The following is a 17,352-nucleotide window of genomic DNA, read 5'->3' as shown; positions in this document are numbered from 1 at the left end:
TTCCTACAAATGTGCAAACATTTCTCTCAGATATCTGGCACCAATGTGGCTGCCTCATAACCTTTAGATGCTTTAAGCATCTCCACACTGACAAAATGATTTTAGGAGAATTAAATGCAGGATTGGCAGTGGTTCTGCCAAAGCCTCATCGCAGGACATCTAGAAGGAAGGCTTGCTTCCATGGAAGCCTCTGCTCCAGGGACAGAGAGATCCACATCAAAGAGGAAAATAACTGGACAAACACATTTATCATCACAGTGTGATAATATCAGCTGCAGTTTATGGGACAAGTCTAGGAGAACTTCATCTCTTGCTCAAAAGGTTCAACATTATCAGCCACATAATAATAAAAAATTCATTGCTTACCTCCAAGACGATTTTATTTTTAGGCCAAGTTAATAAGAATCCTTACTCCTCTGAACTTACTTTGACCTGATATTCTAAATTGAATCATTTGAAATGTCTGAAAAAAATTGGAGGTTCTGACCACACCCGTGTATCCTACGTCCGTGAAAAAGAACACGTCTTCTCTGCAGCAATTAGAATACAAATATTAAAAGGCACATGGTGCAAGAGAGGAAAAAACGAAAAAGGGCACTGGAAGACCAAGGTTCTAGTCAGTATTTGGGCAGCTCTTGTAATGGGCTGTATTGTATTACCCCCAAATTCACATGTTGGGGTGCTAGACACTGGGTACCTTAGAATGTGACTTCATTTTGGAAATAGGGTCTTTATGGAGGTAATCAAGTTAAAATGAGGTCATTCGGGTGGGTCCTAATCCAATAGGACGGTGTACTTGTAAGAAGGGAACACTGGGACACTGGCTCACCTAGTGGGAAGATGATGTGCATGAACATTTGGTGAAGACAGCCGTTGACAAGGGAAGGAGAGACACTGGGAACAGATTCGTCCCTCCCAGCCCTCAGAAGAAACCAATCCTGCCAACACCTTGATTTTGGACTTCTAGCCTCCAGAACTCAGAGACAATAAATTTCTGTCATTTATGCCACTCGATTTGTGGTCCTTTGTTAAGGCAGCCCCAATATACTAATACAAGCTGTGTTCTCAGGTAAGTCTCCTATCTAATATCTCTGGGTCTCAGGTTCCTCATATGGAGCATTAGGGGGCAAAGGACCTTTGAAATTGCTTTTTATCTCTAAAGGTTAATGATCAAGGATGAAGGTACCTCTCACCAATTCTCCTGAGATGTAATCATATACCATCTTGGGAGAAAAGCTTTCCCTCTTATCTACAGATCAATGGATTATTATATACAGGCTGAAACCATCTCTGATAATCTGGTCTGGCCATCCCAATTTTTATTTCAGTAACGGCTTTGGAAAGCAAAATAAGGAAGAAAGGAGGCTCAAAGTAACTCCTATGAAAGGCAAACTTATAAATGGGTATCTTTTTACAAGACATTCATCATTTGGAAAAACCAGCTTGTGAGAGATTCTAGGGGAGGTGTTGGGATAGGCTCACATGAAAAGATCAGTAACAAACATAATGCTTGTCATGGAAGGAAACATGTTCTAGGCACAATTATTGAGCTTCTGAGTGCTACTATCCTGTTTTACTTCACCAGTAAAACAGTTAATAACAATCACTTTCTACAACATTTATCAGCCTCTCATCAGAATGTATCATGTTGGTATAAATCCTGGGCAATTACTCTATCTTCAAAGCCTGGAATATAGTATTAATGCCAGAACCATAATGGGTAAGAAGAGCATTTTGGCAACTGAAATTGCAATTCCAAATGCTATTAAACAGAACCGATGGCCTAGTTCCCCTTCTCTTTCCCTCACTGAATGTATACTCTCTTGCCAAAGGATATACCAAGATAAGCATTCTATGAAGTGATTTTATCATTGCTAACGAGGGTGACCTTCTTAAGCAACAGCTAAATGGCCAGTTTAGCATCCATGATATTAGAACAAAAATCAACATATTTGGCAACAAATTTGGCATTTAAATGAATGGTGCTTATATTAGTTAGGGTCCCAATAAGATGGCTTGCCCAAATCAGAATCATTCAATTAAGGTTTATTTACTCTGGAACTTTTTATAAAGGTGTCCCCAGGGTGTTAAAAAAAAAAAAAAACAACCAAGGAATTGTGGGGCAATAATCCAGGATTAAGAGCTGAAGCACTGTTCCTACCCCCTTGGCACAAGGAGACAAAGAGGAGCAGTGGTTAACAGAACCTGGAAGGAGGAGAAAGCCATGTAGAAAAGACTGTCTTGAAAGGAGTAGTGGAATTCTGTCTCGCGACACAGCCCAAGGCATCTTCCCAAGGAAGAAGTGAGGAGAGTAAGTATCTTGACTGACCTCACTCACCCCCTCCCTTCAATTTCCCACCAGGGCTCCCCATTTGGTCAAATCCAACCAGAGATAAAGGGAAGGGTGCCCATGGATGTGGTCCATAAGGGTCAGTCTCTAAAGACTCGGGTGAGTGGACCTGGAGGTGGATGATATTTAGCATAGTCCTAAATAACCCAACAGACACATTAAGGTATTTGTAAGTTTTATAAGAACAGAAACATGCCTGCTCTTGTTCACCATTTTATCCCCAGCTACGTCCTTCCAATACCAATCAATTTTCCAATGCTCTGACACTAACCAGGTATCCAATAATTCAATTAAGTGCTGACACTACTCAAATGTTAGCACAGACCCCACAAATTAAGGGCTCAGTCCCACAAGATGCCCCCACTTTAGACACCAGCCACAAATGGGGTCCCCAGGAAACCTGAACATCTGTCCAACTGACTACATATTTGAAGGTTCCCATGACTCCCACTCAGGTTCAATAACTTGCTAGAACAACTCATGAAAACACTCTACTCTCTATTACAGTTTTATTATAAAGGATACAACTCAGCAACAGCCAAATGGAAGGGGTTCATAGGGCAACGTATGGAGGGATGGGGGGTTGGGTATCCAGAACTTCCAACCCTCTGAGTGTGTCACCCTCTCAGCACATCAACGTCTTGACCAACCTGAAAGCTCCATTAGCCTCATTGTTTCAGAGAATTTACAGAAGCTTCATTACTAAATCATTTACTAAATCACTGGCCACTGGTGACTGAATTAAATCTCCAGCCCCTCTCTTCTCCCTGTTGGTTGGAGTCTGGGCTAATAGTTCTAACCCTCTCACATGGTTGGTTCCTTGTAAACAACCCTATCCTGAAGCTATCTAAGGACGTGTATTCAGTCACCACATTAGTATACAAAAGATATTCCTAACACTCTGAAAATTCCAAGGATTTTAGGAGCTCTATGCCAGGAATGGGGACAAAGACCAAATATATGTTTTATCATGCCATGTAGCCACATCCTACCACAGTGTCTGGTGCATAACAGACAGTTATATTTGCTAATGAATGATGCAGTCTCAGCAAGCCACTCTAGAGTCCCTGCCTCCCTCCCTCCCTCCTTCCTCCCTCCCTTCCTTCCTTCCTCGCTTCCTTGGGATTACTTACTGAATTTTTTAAGCCAAAACTATACATGGCTTTAAGATTCTCCTTCCCCTTTTTTTGGGTATTCTAGGAAAGACAAACCCGGACAGGTCTCCAGAATCTTAGGACATTTCACACCCCTGACATCCCAAGTCCTGGCAGACTCAATGGAGAAATATTCCAAACCTACTGATTTATAGTCTGTTCCAGTCTCCTTGTTTTCGTACCTTCTTTTTACCTTCACAACCAACATATTCTGCTGCCCTAAAGAGACGCAGGAAGCTAGGGTTGGACATTTGCTGGGGATGCTAGAACATTTTTTGCTTATGTCATATGTTGTGCAACATGCCACCGAAAGGACTTTATATTCTGGATAGTTTCCCAGTGATATGAGTCCCACCTTATGCTTTTAAAATCCCAAGTGATCAGCATTTTACTACATATTGTAGGGAAAACTGGATTTCTGCCAAAAGAAAATCTGAAACCAAGGATAAAGAAAATGTGGAATGGAGTAGAGCTATTTTAAATGCAATAACAGAAAAAACAAAAGTGAAAAAAACACACAGGTCCATTCAGGCCCAATATGCCTTGAAAACGTGATGTGAAATTCCAGTTTAAATGAGGGTTGGGATAAGGGTGTTGAAGTTTTCTATCCATCAGCTCAGCCAGCTCTCAACCTGATGGTTGGGCTAGTTAGTAATACCCTTCTAAACTTAACAAAAACAAGCCAAACTCTAGGACCAAACTGAATTCTCAACCTAAACAGTTGCGCAAGGGCTTGATGAGGTCCTCTTAGAGAATATTTTTAGCTCTGCTCAGACACCCATGGTCCACCTTTCTGTGGAAGTATACCCTTCAACCTGAGCAAAAAATACACATGGGGTTCCTGAATTTCCTTACCTGAGTGTCCTCTCTGGCCACCGCGTCCCCTCTTTGATCAACAACACCTCTTTGATCAACAACACACAGTATCATCACTTCAGGCACTGGTAAGAAAATGCATCCAAAAAGGGATTGTGATACACAGCTTGCACGAGTTTGCTGGAAACAGACACTGATACTGGAAGGAAATGCCTGAGGCACTTGTTCTAAACCCAGTTGATCCTTCTAAGTGACCTAGGGGGAGGGGTCGCTGGAAACAACCAGTGGGTCTTTTGAAAGAGGGACAGTGAGAACGGAGCCCACCCAAAGAGCACCAAATTATATCTAGAGGTGGAGCCTAGGTGTCTTTTTAAAGTTACCCGCCCCATCATACAATGGAAAAGAAACACATTAATCATTTTCCTTTAATATCTTTAAACAATACTCACCTGGATTGGGTACAGGGGAATTCCATGGGAAATATTTTCAAAACAGACACGTGCAAGACCTTCCCTACCCACCCACCTGCCCCACCATTCAGACAAACCCTACGCAGGGGCAACCTATGCATTTTGCAGGAACTCCCAGGTCTTTCTGATCCTCCCTCCTCCCTTCATCCTGACTTATCCCTGGTTAAGATCCACTGAGCACTAGATCTCTATTACACTCAGTTACTAGAAAGAAATATATTTGGGTCACATATCTTAATTCCCTGCTGACATACCTTAATGGAATTAATATTTAACAATACACACTTGACTTAGATCAGAAATGCCTTATAGAGGTTATCTACTTAAATTTTACATTGTTACAACTTCTGAAAGATCAGTTTCAATCATCTGATATATTACCCAACATCCATTACATAAACCCTTCACAAAATCGCATGTCTGACAAAAGATGGTCCCTCCCAGCCAAACAGGTCTGTCTTTCTAACAGGCAATGATAATGAGATAATGCGAAGTGTCTGCCCTGGTGCCTCAGCTGCTAGAAAACAAGCCTGTTTTGGCAATAACTGTGCATGCTGACAAGCATCCTCAGAAATGGCTTATAAGGCAGTGTTGTCCAACGGAACTTTGTGTGATGATAGGAATGTTCTTTGTCCACACTGTCCAGTTCAACAGCCAGTAGGCACACGTGTCTAGTAAGCACTTCCCATGTGACTGGTGTGGTGGAAGAACGTATTTTAAATTTTATTTAATCTCAGCTAATTTAAGTTTAAGTAGCCACATGGGCTGGTGGCTGTATTATAGTGGCGTATGGTTGCAAGGCCACTTGTAAGATTTAAACTAGTACTTAATACACATGATAAGACAACACAAAAGTTTTATAGGAGTTTCAACTTAGGAGCAAATGCTATGTTTATATTTTAAGAGTGTCACTGACTTTCAGTAATATTACAGTTGACCCTTGACCAACTCAGAAGTTGGGAGGGCTGACCTTCCACACCGTCAAAAATCCTTGAACAAATTTTGACTTTCCCAAAATTTTACTAGTAAACAGAAGCCTTAATGATAACAGAAAGTAAATTAACACATAGTTTATATGTTATACACCTTATATACTGCATTCTTACAATAAAGCTAGAGAAAAGAGCATGCTCTTAAGAAAATCATAAGGAAGAGAAAATACATTCACAGTACTGTACTGTATTTATCGAAAAACACCCACATATAAGTGAACCCATGCAGTTCAAACCCATGCTGTTCAAAGATCAGCTGTATTTGAGAAGACTTCTGCATATCTGGGGCTGACTATAGAAACTTGGCTGCTCTTAATAAAAAGGAGAAGGCTCAGGTCATCCGTGGAGCAGCCTGATTTAACTGGACGTGCCCTCTGTCCCGGACTGTCATAGTTACGATGCTGGGACCTGAAGACAGAATGCTGACTGTCCTCTGAACAGTGCCACTGTACCCTGCCTGGATGGCAGGGTGGTAACCTTTCCTCTCTCTAGTACCCAGATGTCTGTTACTCGATACACACTCAAGCATTACTTAGATTAAAGAATAAAAGACAACTATTATTTTTTAACTTTACAAATGTCCCCCTCAGTACCTAGCATAGTGTAAGAACAATAAATATTTTCTGGTTGCTTAATAGTTATACAGGTTAAAAAAAAAGCAGAAATTTCTACTAATGACTATTTCTGAGGAAGAAAATGATGGGGGGAATAAATCTTTCTCATACCTTGATGCACATGAAGCAATTTCCTGGCCTCTTTGGGTTTTCAGCAAACAGAGCAAGTCTAGAAAATATAGTCTCACCATTTCCAATAGGCACCATCATTTGCATGAGAACAGGATGCATCTCGGGATCTGTCTCTTCACAGAGGTTTGTCTGGGTGCTAGGGTCAAGCGGATTCCTTCCTCCCTGACTGGGGGAGCCGATCATCTCTAGCACCAGATGAGACCCTCAGGAACCCCTGCTGCCAGGTTTCCTGCAAGAGAAAAACAGAAGGCTCGCTTCAGTTCACAGTTCCTGAACCTTTTAAGCAGCACTCCCCAGCACATGCTGCTTTTACTTCATGGATCACAACCAGACCCTGGAGAATGAGCCTACTACCTAATTAAAGTCAAACCCATTGCTCCTAAAACTTCAGAGATGGTTTACCTCCATGTACACATGGCCCAGCATAGCAGAAGGAAATTAAAGGCATTCCCACTGTGCATAGATTTAAACAGAGATGTGCCTTGTATAGTCAGTCCTTCACTCCTTTCCTCAACTGTTTATGGTACTTAAAGCTGCTTGGAGAGGGGTTTTTATCTAATGAAAAATACCACTTTCCAAATTCCATAGCACTGGCTGTACATTTAAAGAACTGCTGTAGTCAAACCACCAAAATCTTTAAGTCACGCTGCTATTTAACCAAGGACAAGGTCAGAGCATTTATTACAATTAGACAAGAAAGGAGAAGGGAAAAATCCATCCTTTCCTTACAGCACTTTGCAGGAGACACAGTGGAAACACCTGGGCAGCTCTCTAAAGTCTCAAGGGTTGGGCCACAACCCAGAGGAAATCAGAATCTCAGGGTAGTACCAGGCACTACAAATTCTTTTAAATAAATGTTTGATTTTTAGAAGAGCTTGAGGTTCATGGAAAAAACTGCAAAGAGACTACAGATATTTCCCATATACCCCACACCCATTTCCCCCTATTATTAACACTTTATAGGAGTATGGTACATTTGTTACAATTAATGAGCTAATATTTTTCAAAGATTTATTTATTTGAGAACGAGGGAAAGAGAGAGAGAGAGATCGCGCACATGAGTGGGATGAGGGGCAGAGGAAGAGAGAATCTCAAGCAGATTCCCCGCTGAGCACAGAGCCAAACCCGGGGCTAGATCCCACGACCCAGAGATCATGGCCTGAGGCAAAGTCAAGAGTCAGATGCCAAAACCGACTGAGCCACCCAGGCGCCCGTAAGAAGCTAATATTGCTACATTATTATTAACTAAAATCCATACTTTTTTTTCCTATTTCCTCAGTTTTCCCCTAATTTGCTTTCTGTATCCAGGATCCCATCTAGGATACTACACGCATAGTTGTCATGTCTTCTGAGGCTCTTCTGGGCTGCAAGAGTTTCATAGACTTTCCTTGTTTTTGATGATCTTTATAGTTTTGAGGAGTACTGGCCAGATATTTTGTAGAGTGTCTCTCAATTGGGATTGGTCTGATGTTTTTCTCATAATCAGACTGGGGTTATGTGCTTTTGGGAAGAAGACCATAAGAGGAAGCCATTCTCATCACATCAGGTCAAGGGCCCATATGTCAACATAAGACATTTGTCACTAGTGATGTTGATTGACCCTAATCATTTGGCTGAGACAGTATTTGTCAGGTTTCTCCAGGACAAAGTTAGTCTTTCGTCCCTTTTTTCTTACTGTACTCTTCTTAAGGAAGTCATTATGTGCAACCCACACTTAAGGAATGCAGGGTTATATTCCACTTCCTTGAGGCTTAGGATCTACATGAAATTTTTAGAATTCTTTGATATAGGAAATTTGTCTATTTTCCTCCATTTATTTATATCATATAGATTCATTTATTTTCTACTTTGGGTTTCAATCTAATACTAATTTATTTTTATTTTGCTGTTCCAGTGTTCCAGCTTTGGCCATTAGGAGTCATTTCAGTTGGCCCTGTGTCCCTTTGTGGTAGTGGTGGTGTTTTTCTGAGCACTTTCTTACTTCTGGGCACCATAAGAGGCTCCCTGCTCATCTTACATATTTCCTAGTGCCAGAATCAGTCATTTATCCAAGTTCTGGTTCCTCTCGTTGGAGAATGATATTAGAAACCAAGATCTGGGTGCTAGGTGTGCTCATTGCTATAGGGTGACATTGCTTCTAGGCTCTTCCGTCAACAGGACAAGGAAATTACGTGTATATACTAACCCATGCATATACACATATCTGTAAGTACTTCTGTATGTAACTATCTGTATCCATATTAAGCTAATATGAGTCCATATTGACGTCTCCAACTCTAATCCAATTATCACGTGGATGTTTCCAGGCTCTTGCTTTTCTGTAACCTCCCACTCCAACAGTGAGAAACTTGGCTCCCACCATTGTCTAACCATTTACTGAACTGCTGAATTCCAGTATGCCTGTACGGTGGTATCAGAATTGTTAACCGGTACCCACATGGGAAACAAGTCTATCAACTACGGCACAGCACTTATGGACAGTTCCTTCTGCCTCTAGTCTTACAGACTCTACTCATTTCCAAGGTTACTTAGGTCAGTACCTTTTCTCCTCCACACCTTCAGTGAGGTTGTTCAATACATTCACAATACAGTTACACTGTTTTGTCACCATTCTGCATTTCATCCTGGGATCCCGACCTACTAAATAACTTTTTAAAATCTGCATAAAGTTTGCTTTTTGTCCTATCAAGTTCTATAGGTTTTGACAAATGCATAATATCATATATCTACCATTATAGTTATCCTACAGAATAGTTCTACTGTCTTAAATAATTTTCTGTGCTTCACTTAATCAACACTTTCCCCTTCCCCTGAGCCCCTGGAGACCACTGATATTTCTACCATTTCTATAGTCTTGCCTTTTCCAGAATGTCATGTAATTTGAATCATATAATATGTAGCCTTTTCATACTGGGTTCTTTCACTTAAACTCTTGCATTTAAGATTCACTCATGTCTTTTTGTGGCTTGATAGTTCATTTATTATTTTATTACTAATCCATTGTATAGATGTGTACCAGAGTTTGTTTATCCATATACCTATTGAAGGACCTCTTGGTTGCTTCTAGTTTGGGAAATCATAAATACAGTTGCTGTAAACATTCCTATGTAGGTTTTTTTTATATGAATATAAATTTTCAAAACAGTAACTTAAGTTTTCAAAACAGTAAATATGTAGTAGTTCAATCACTGAATGATCTACTAAGACTACACCTATCTTTGTAAGAAAGTGCCAAAGTATCTTCCAAAGTGTCTATACTATTTTGCATTCCTACCAGCAATGAATGAGACTACTTTGTTGCTCCATATCCTTATCAGCAACTGATGCCAGTTTTTAAATTTTAGCCATTATAATAGATGTGTGTTATTTCATTACTGTTTTAATTTGTAATTCCCTAATGACAAATAATGTTGAGTATCTCTTTACATGCCAATTTTCCATCTGTATATCTTCTTTGGTGAAGCATCTGTTCAGATCTTTTGCCCATTCAAAAACTTGTTTTCTTATTAAGTTTTAAGAGTTGTTTTTATATTTTGGATATAAGACCTTTATTGGATATGTGTTTGAAAATATTTTCTCCCAGTCTGTGGCTTGTCCTTTGGTTCTCTTTACAGTGTTTTTTTAGACAACAGAAGTTTTTAATTTTAACAATGTCTGATTTCTCAATTTTTCTTTAATAAATCACGCTTTGCGTCATATACTTACAAACTCATCATCAAACTCAAGGTCACATAGCTTTTCTCTTATGTTTTAGTCTAACAATTTACAAGTTTTGTATATTACATTCAGGTCTATGATCCATTTTGAGCTAATTTTTATAAAAACGTAAGGTCTGGGACTAGGTTCATTTTTTAAATTTTATTTTATGTATGGACTCCAATTGTTCCGGCACCATTTGTTGAAAAGCTTTCTCCATTGCATTGCTTTTGCCCCTTTGTCAAAGATCAGTTGGCTATATTTGCCTGGGTCTATTTCTGGGTTCTCTATTGTGTTCCACTGATCTATGTGTCTATTGTTTCACCAATGAACACAGTCTTGATTACTGAAGCCTTATCATAAGTCTTGAAATTGGGTAGTATGAGTCTTCCAATTTTGTTCTTTTTTCAGTATTGTGTTGGGTATTAAGCTTTCCAAATGAGTCCAATGTATAGCCAATGTAAGAAACCCTGCGCTGGAGGCAGCTGGGAATAGAAGCAAGAACTCGGATTTTAGAGCCAAGCAACCCTTTGTTCAAATTCTTAGTCTGTAGGCAAGCCATTTGAAATTCTGGAGCTTCAGTTTCCTTTTCAGGAAATGAGGGATTAAAATGCTTACTGGCAGGGGTTTTTGTTGTTTGTTTGTTTTTATAAAAGCAATTCCTTGGAAAACCCCAGCATAGGGATGAGCAAGCAGCAAGTGACTAGTCAAGATGAATTCCCTTTCCTTCATTTTGAATGCTTTCTGGACTCTTTTCTTAGGGTATTCTTAGACCATTTAATTCCAAATATTATGAAGAACTGGCATAGTTTATTATTATGGAATATCTCCCAATAGATGCATAAACATGTAAGATGGGTTTTAATCCAGAGTTTTGCTTCTCCTGGAAACTGGCTGCCTAGACTAAAGAAATGAGCCTATTTGATAATCTTTTTTAGAAGGAAGTGATTCATGTTGAGCCCATGGGGAATTAATTCTGGTCTATTTTTTAACGATTTGGGGAAGAGAGAGGAATTTACTGACTGCATGGAAACAATAATGAGAATAAGTAGCAAATAGCACAAATGATTTAAAAAAAAAAAGAGGGTGGGGAAAGTGCCTTTTTAAAAAATAAGGTAAACAGGAAAGTGACGAGGAAGGACATATTTTTGAAGCAACAATAGGATCTCTTTATGACTATACCTTTGTACTTCTAAAAATTGGGGCCATTGTTTCAGTACACATTTACATAAGTGAGATTATTAGGTAAAAAATACAGTTTCAAGATTTTTGTATAAATGTCTTCTTGTTTTCCAAAAATGCATCCTTCATTCTACAGAGAAAAACAAACAAACAACAAACCATACACAAGCAAGAAAACAAGGGAACAAACAAAAAACTAAAAGTCAAGAAAGGTGAGAAGAGGGGAAAAATAAAGGAACTGCATTTATCACCTACATTTATGCTCCAAGCTTGCTAGGAATTACACACATTTAAATAACTTAATTTTCATGACAAATTTAGTATCATTCTCACTTCATAGATAAGAAATGAAGGCTCAGAAAACTAAGTAATGGGCCACAAAGCATACAATTCACAAGCCAAGTACGCCTCGAAACCAAGCACTCCAGCCCCAGCTCAAACATCCCTATACCATACTGCTCTAACTCTTTAATTTCTGAAAAGGAGAAAGAGCGTGAGAAAATTTTTAGCTTTCCAAAAAGATCCCCAAAGTTCCTAGGTATTTTATAAACTGAATTCTAATTTTCTTGTACAGATCTCCTAAGAATTCTGGTACTGCCTCCTTTAACAGTGCTGAAAGGAAGGGGTTCTTTCATTTCTTGCAGGACACAGACAGCCACATTTTCACAATGGCCTCCGCAAGACGGTAACCCTCCTCTGGCACCTCCCCAGGAGTCATTAGTGAATCCCAGAGCCCTCCAGGCCTGCTCTCAAAAGATCTGCCAGCCCAGCAGCAGCAATAATAATGAGACTCGGCCACCGTGTAACAGATGCTGGTGATTCACAGGCGAGAGGGCCAGGACTCACTGTGCCTCTCCTTCCCGCTGCAAACGTGAAGCCTAAGCAAACTGCTCACAATAAAACAGATGACAAAACTCAAAGAAAAGAAAATGTCAGGGGTCAGAAGTGGCCACGGAAAGCACCGTAGAACCCAATTAAAAGCTGGTGTTTTCCAGTTTCACTTGTGACGAGTATTTCTGTGCACATCCCTGCTTCCTCTCCCTGGGAGAGGTGGTGAGACATAAACCAGCAGAGGGGAAAACACTGCCCCAAGAAAGGAGCTGTTGGAGAATTCACAGTAGCAGGTGCAATGTAATTTAGGAGTAATTAAAGATATTTGAAGAGAAAACAACCCTCGGTCATGTAAAGTAGAAGGAGATGGGGAAAATGGGGACTTAAATTTCAGACACTTTATTCATAAGAGAGACATATGGCTGTCTCCTCACAGTCACGCTGGGAATCCCAGGCGGGAGTGCTTTAAAAACCAGTTATCTAGGGTCTGATCCTCCATTTAGCAAGTCTAGAAACTAAACTTTGTCTACTTATTCACAGCTACTCAGGTTCTCAGGGGATTCCATGCTCACTGGCTTAGAAGATCCTAAAACACAAACCAGAATGCCAAGGTGTGGTTATTGTTTTTCATTTGTAATATTTTCATTTGTATTCTTTTATTTATAGTAGTGGGAAAATTTTTTTCTATTAATTATAATACCATTGCAGGGAACCATCCTGTATCTGTTAGCTCTTGCTGTATAACAACCACGTCCAAACTCAAAGACTTCAGACAATTAGCATTGGTTTTTGCTCATGCATCTAGGGTAGCAGGGCAATTCTGCTGATCTGGGAGCGGCTCAGCTGCTCGGGCACTTGTGCTCACCTGGTGGTTGGGCCACACGTGCTGGCTGATCGTTAGTATAGTCCGGCAATCAGCCAGAGCAGTAAGAGTAAAGGGGTCTTGTTTCCCATCACTGAGCAAGTTGGCCTGAGTGTGTTTCCATGGTGGCTGTGCCATGTTCAGACAGAGAGAGGAGGAGACAAGTATTTAAAGCCTCTTGATAACCTAGGCTTAAAAGTGGCACATCGTGGCTTCCAGCACATTCTGTGGGCACAACGAGTCACAAGCCAGCCTACATTTGAGGGGTTAATAAATAGTCTCTAGCTATTGACAAGATGAGTTGCCAAGTCACATACAGGATACAGGAAAGGTAATAATTACCGCTATTTTGGCATCAACCTTCCATCCCCCCCTCTCACGGGCTCTTAAAAACTGAATTAATAAGCAGAGGTCACTTGATAAAATAAAATCCACTACAATTGGACAGTGCTCAGGGGTTATTTCAATCAGGCTTCCAAAGAATCTGATGAACTGTACTTGCTCCAAACCCAGAATGTACCAAACACCAGATTGTCTCTTTCCCTCCCCTATCCCCTCCCACACACCCTGAATGTCCATTTGGAGGTCATCTCTCAGAGTGGATTATTTCTAAAGATGCCTGCCCCTAAACCCTTCCATTATGCATTGCTTTTCACTGGCTTCAGTCTGATGGTGGCACCTGTTTCCACATAATAGATTTACTTCCTGTAGCCACTACAATAACTACTACGTTTGGTTTTTAGTCAATAAAAATTTAATTGCTGCGAAAGTTGCTTCAGGAAGAGATAGAGGAAAACATTCTCTCTTCGTCTCCTGCCCCCTCCTCAGGGGCAGAAAGGCAATGGCACTCGTGGAATCTGGAAGAAGAACGCTTTTCTTTTTTTTTCTTTCATTAGCAGATGCCGTAATGACCAGAAATTTATAGCCCTGTGGTTCATAACCAAGTGGAAGAGCCCAAATGTCTGTGGGCCACACAGGTTTACTGCATTCACAGGAACATTTCCTCAAGTATCCTGGAACTGAAACCTAGTTATTTTGTAGCAATCCAAGGAACCCAAACCCTGTTAGAGTAAATTAGCATTTAGGTATTCAACATGGCTTTGGAATGAGTCTTTCTGTAAAGATGAATTTTCTAGGTTACTGTTTCTTTACACAATGCCATCCTTATGAGAGCCAAGGGAGAAATTTCTCTCTGATCTCAGAATGGGAAACAATTGGGCTGCTTCTTAGTACTTGGAATGGTTTTGTGGTGTCTGTTATTACAGATATTGTAGATCATGTATGTGAGGGCATCTCCTTCTTTGGGAAGTTCAGCACCAAAGCTGAGACCCATCTCTGGAAAATCTATAGGACTTTTTGGTATGAATTTTAGATATTAACCTCACACCTGACTTTGCCTTATCTTTCCTAGTTCTATGTACTCTCTATTCTGCCTTCCTTACTCAATGATTTTTATGTTGTTTTTTTTTTCCTTATTTAAGATACTTTTTTTCTAAGTAGGCTCCACACCCAGCGTGGAGCCCATCGTGGGGCTTGAACTCACAACCCTGAGATCAAGACCTGAGCTGAGATCAAGAATCAGATGCTTAACTGAGCTCCCCAGGTGCCCCTATTTAAGATACTTAAGCAGACTTAGAATGCTTTTTAGAGCCTAAGAGAATAAGGAAGCAAACAAATAAATAAATACCAATTTCTCAAGAAAGTTATAGTTTAATTTTTTTGAATGCTTAAAAAATTCTTTGCTTTTATCTACCTTGATGGGACTCTTCCTTTTCGATTTCAGATACTGTGGCCTGAGTTATTCATACTTCTCAATGGTTCATTATCATCTTTGATCTAAGACGACCCTTCTCATTTTCTTTCTTTCTTCCCTTTTATTTCACTGCTATTCCTCATCTGTCCCAAGGCAACCATTTCAATGTGATTAATGCAAGCTCTTTTGCTACTCTGTGTTCTTATACAACATATAGTTTTATATGCATAAATCCTAATGGCGTGCAACTATAGTTATAAACCTCAATCTGTTTCTTTTTCATTCAGCCCATGTTTTTAAGACCCATATATTTTTCTAAGGGTACATCAACTCTGTTACTTCTCTCTGCGGGAGAGCGTGAACCCAACACATTTGGCTCTCCACTCCCCAAACTGCCTCCAACCCTCCCTGCCTCCCCCTCCTCCACCACCACCACAAATAGGCTGTGAGGACAATCCTTAAACACAGGATGAACAGTTTTGAGAGTGACAAGGGTGCTATTAGTAATTCCACCAGGACAGCAGATGTGTACTCTCCTAGTACACATCTAGTACCTAGTACACACTGTCCTACACAAGCTGAAATGCCTTGTCACCTTACTCATATAGGACCCTTATGACCTCTGTGAGACTCCCTTCTTGATATGCACCCAGAAGTGGACTTGTTGGGTCAGGAAGTATACATAGACCTAATCTGCTATTACCACCAGAGTCCCCTGCAGCATTTCTAGACCAGTTTACACTCCCATCAGCCGTGGGTGAGGGCTTCCATGCTCCCGTGTGTCTGCCAACACCTGGCAGTACCCTGATTTTGCCAGTCTAGTACATGTAAAGAGATGCCTAATAGTTAATTTAACTTGCATTTTCCTGTCAACTGAGTTTGAGCATCTCTTCATATTCTTGTTAGCTTTTTGTATTTTTCCTTTCTGTGAATTTTGATCTTGTATCTTTGCCCATTTTCTTGCTGATTTGCTTCTCCCTCTGCCTCCGACTGCCATTCCCCCTACTTGTGCTCTCTCTCTCTCTCTCTGTCGAATAAATAAAATCTTAAAAAGAAATTGCTTACCTCTTCGGGCACTTGGAAGCATCAGAACTTGCTGTTTAACACTTGGAATGTTTTATAAAAGTTAACCAGTGGTGTCATTTCCAGGAAACTGTTCAGGATATAGGCTGTTTTCAGAAATCAGGTATTTCTTCCTCTGGAAAAAATTAGTGAATTTTTCATTTTCATCCTTTTTTGTTCGTTCTTTCTTTCTTTTCTTTTTTTTAATTTATTTTCCGAAGTCATGTCCTTCTCTGGTACCACCAAGTTTCCTAGAGGAAGATACATGTGGCTCAAACACCTGTGTTGTTCTTAAAAACTTTTTGCTTCTGCAATTCACAATGTCCAAAGATACTGGATCTTTGGGTCTATGATTTGTCCACCTGGCAAGAGTTTTTCATGGGTCCTATAGAATGGTTTCAGGGGTACTGCTGGTCATCGTGTTGCTTAACTGTACGTTATCAGGAACATGTCTAATGCGAACATTGTGATCAGTTCCTACCAATGTGTAAACTCCAGTAGAAATGATTTACAATACCTAATATAACACCATGTGGCAGCATTCTACAGAACTGAGCTTATCCTGCTGGACCTGATATCAGACCCTGATATCAGACTTCAAATCTCCAAGTTCCCAAACTTTCGGCAGAACTCCTTGGAAGTCCTAATGCATATCCTGTGTTTCTACAGAAGTTAATAGAACTTGGCCCAGCTTTTACTAAATGGTCCCCTCCTCGGCCACCTCCTTTACCACCCTCACCCGCACTGGATAGCTGACTTCTGGTCCTTCAGGAGGGTACACTCCCTTAATCTTCAGATACCTAGAAGACTGTTTACCTGTTCCCCATTGTAGTATTGCTCTTTCCTTTTTATTTCTTTGTCATTATATTTCTTTTTCACTGTTATTATCCTATCTGCTTTCCCTATCTGCCACTCCCATTCACAGATGTTCACCTTGTCTTCTCTTTTCTATCTTCTTTTCCTGTTGCTTCTCTCATGCTCTCTGGCTTTTGGCTGAGCAGAGCATCCATTCATTCTCAGCTTGACCCTACAGAGCAGGTCTCCTTCCATCCCCTGAAATCACCTGGCAAAGCTGTGTGTGTGTGTGTGTGTGTGTGTGTGTCTGTTTGTGTTTGTGTACACGTGCACACGTGTATGTGTTTTCCTGGAGTGAGGACCGCGGCAGACCCTATGGCTGTTCTACACCCCCAACAATTCCCAATTCCCTATGTCCTTGACTTCCTTTGCCATAGAGGCTGAGAAGCTGAAAGTTTTCAATTTGCCAACTTTCTTTGTTTTGACCAATGAGAAGGAAAACATCCTTTCTTGAATAAAAAGCAAAGCCTCACTAGGAGAAAATCCTTTGCGCTTCATTCTTTCCTATGATTTCTGCCTGGAATGTAATGTAAAGCACAGACAGAAGCAGCCAGCTAGCAAACATGAGGCTGCCAGCCTGGGG

General features: G+C 40.4%; 1 long non-coding RNA gene across 3 annotated transcripts in view; it reads right to left on the bottom strand.

The window, feature by feature from the left end:
• Positions 1 to 17,352, bottom strand: part of LOC118525360 (uncharacterized) — a 122,235-nt gene that overhangs the window by 34,453 nt on the left and 70,430 nt on the right. For all 3 annotated transcript variants that reach the window (XR_013443936.1, XR_013443935.1, XR_013443937.1), the window contains 3 exons: positions 15,918 to 16,165; positions 6,508 to 6,757; positions 4,360 to 4,445 (listed from right to left, as the gene is read on the bottom strand). This is a non-coding gene — a long non-coding RNA (uncharacterized LOC118525360). The remainder of the gene's footprint in view (positions 1 to 4,359; positions 4,446 to 6,507; positions 6,758 to 15,917; positions 16,166 to 17,352) is intronic.

The sequence above is a fragment of the Halichoerus grypus genome, chromosome 14 (genome assembly GCF_964656455.1).
Source record: "Halichoerus grypus chromosome 14, mHalGry1.hap1.1, whole genome shotgun sequence".
NCBI lineage: Eukaryota > Metazoa > Chordata > Mammalia > Carnivora > Phocidae > Halichoerus > Halichoerus grypus.
Note: the sequence above shows the minus strand (reverse complement) of the source record. Positions and strands in the feature narration are given on the sequence as shown.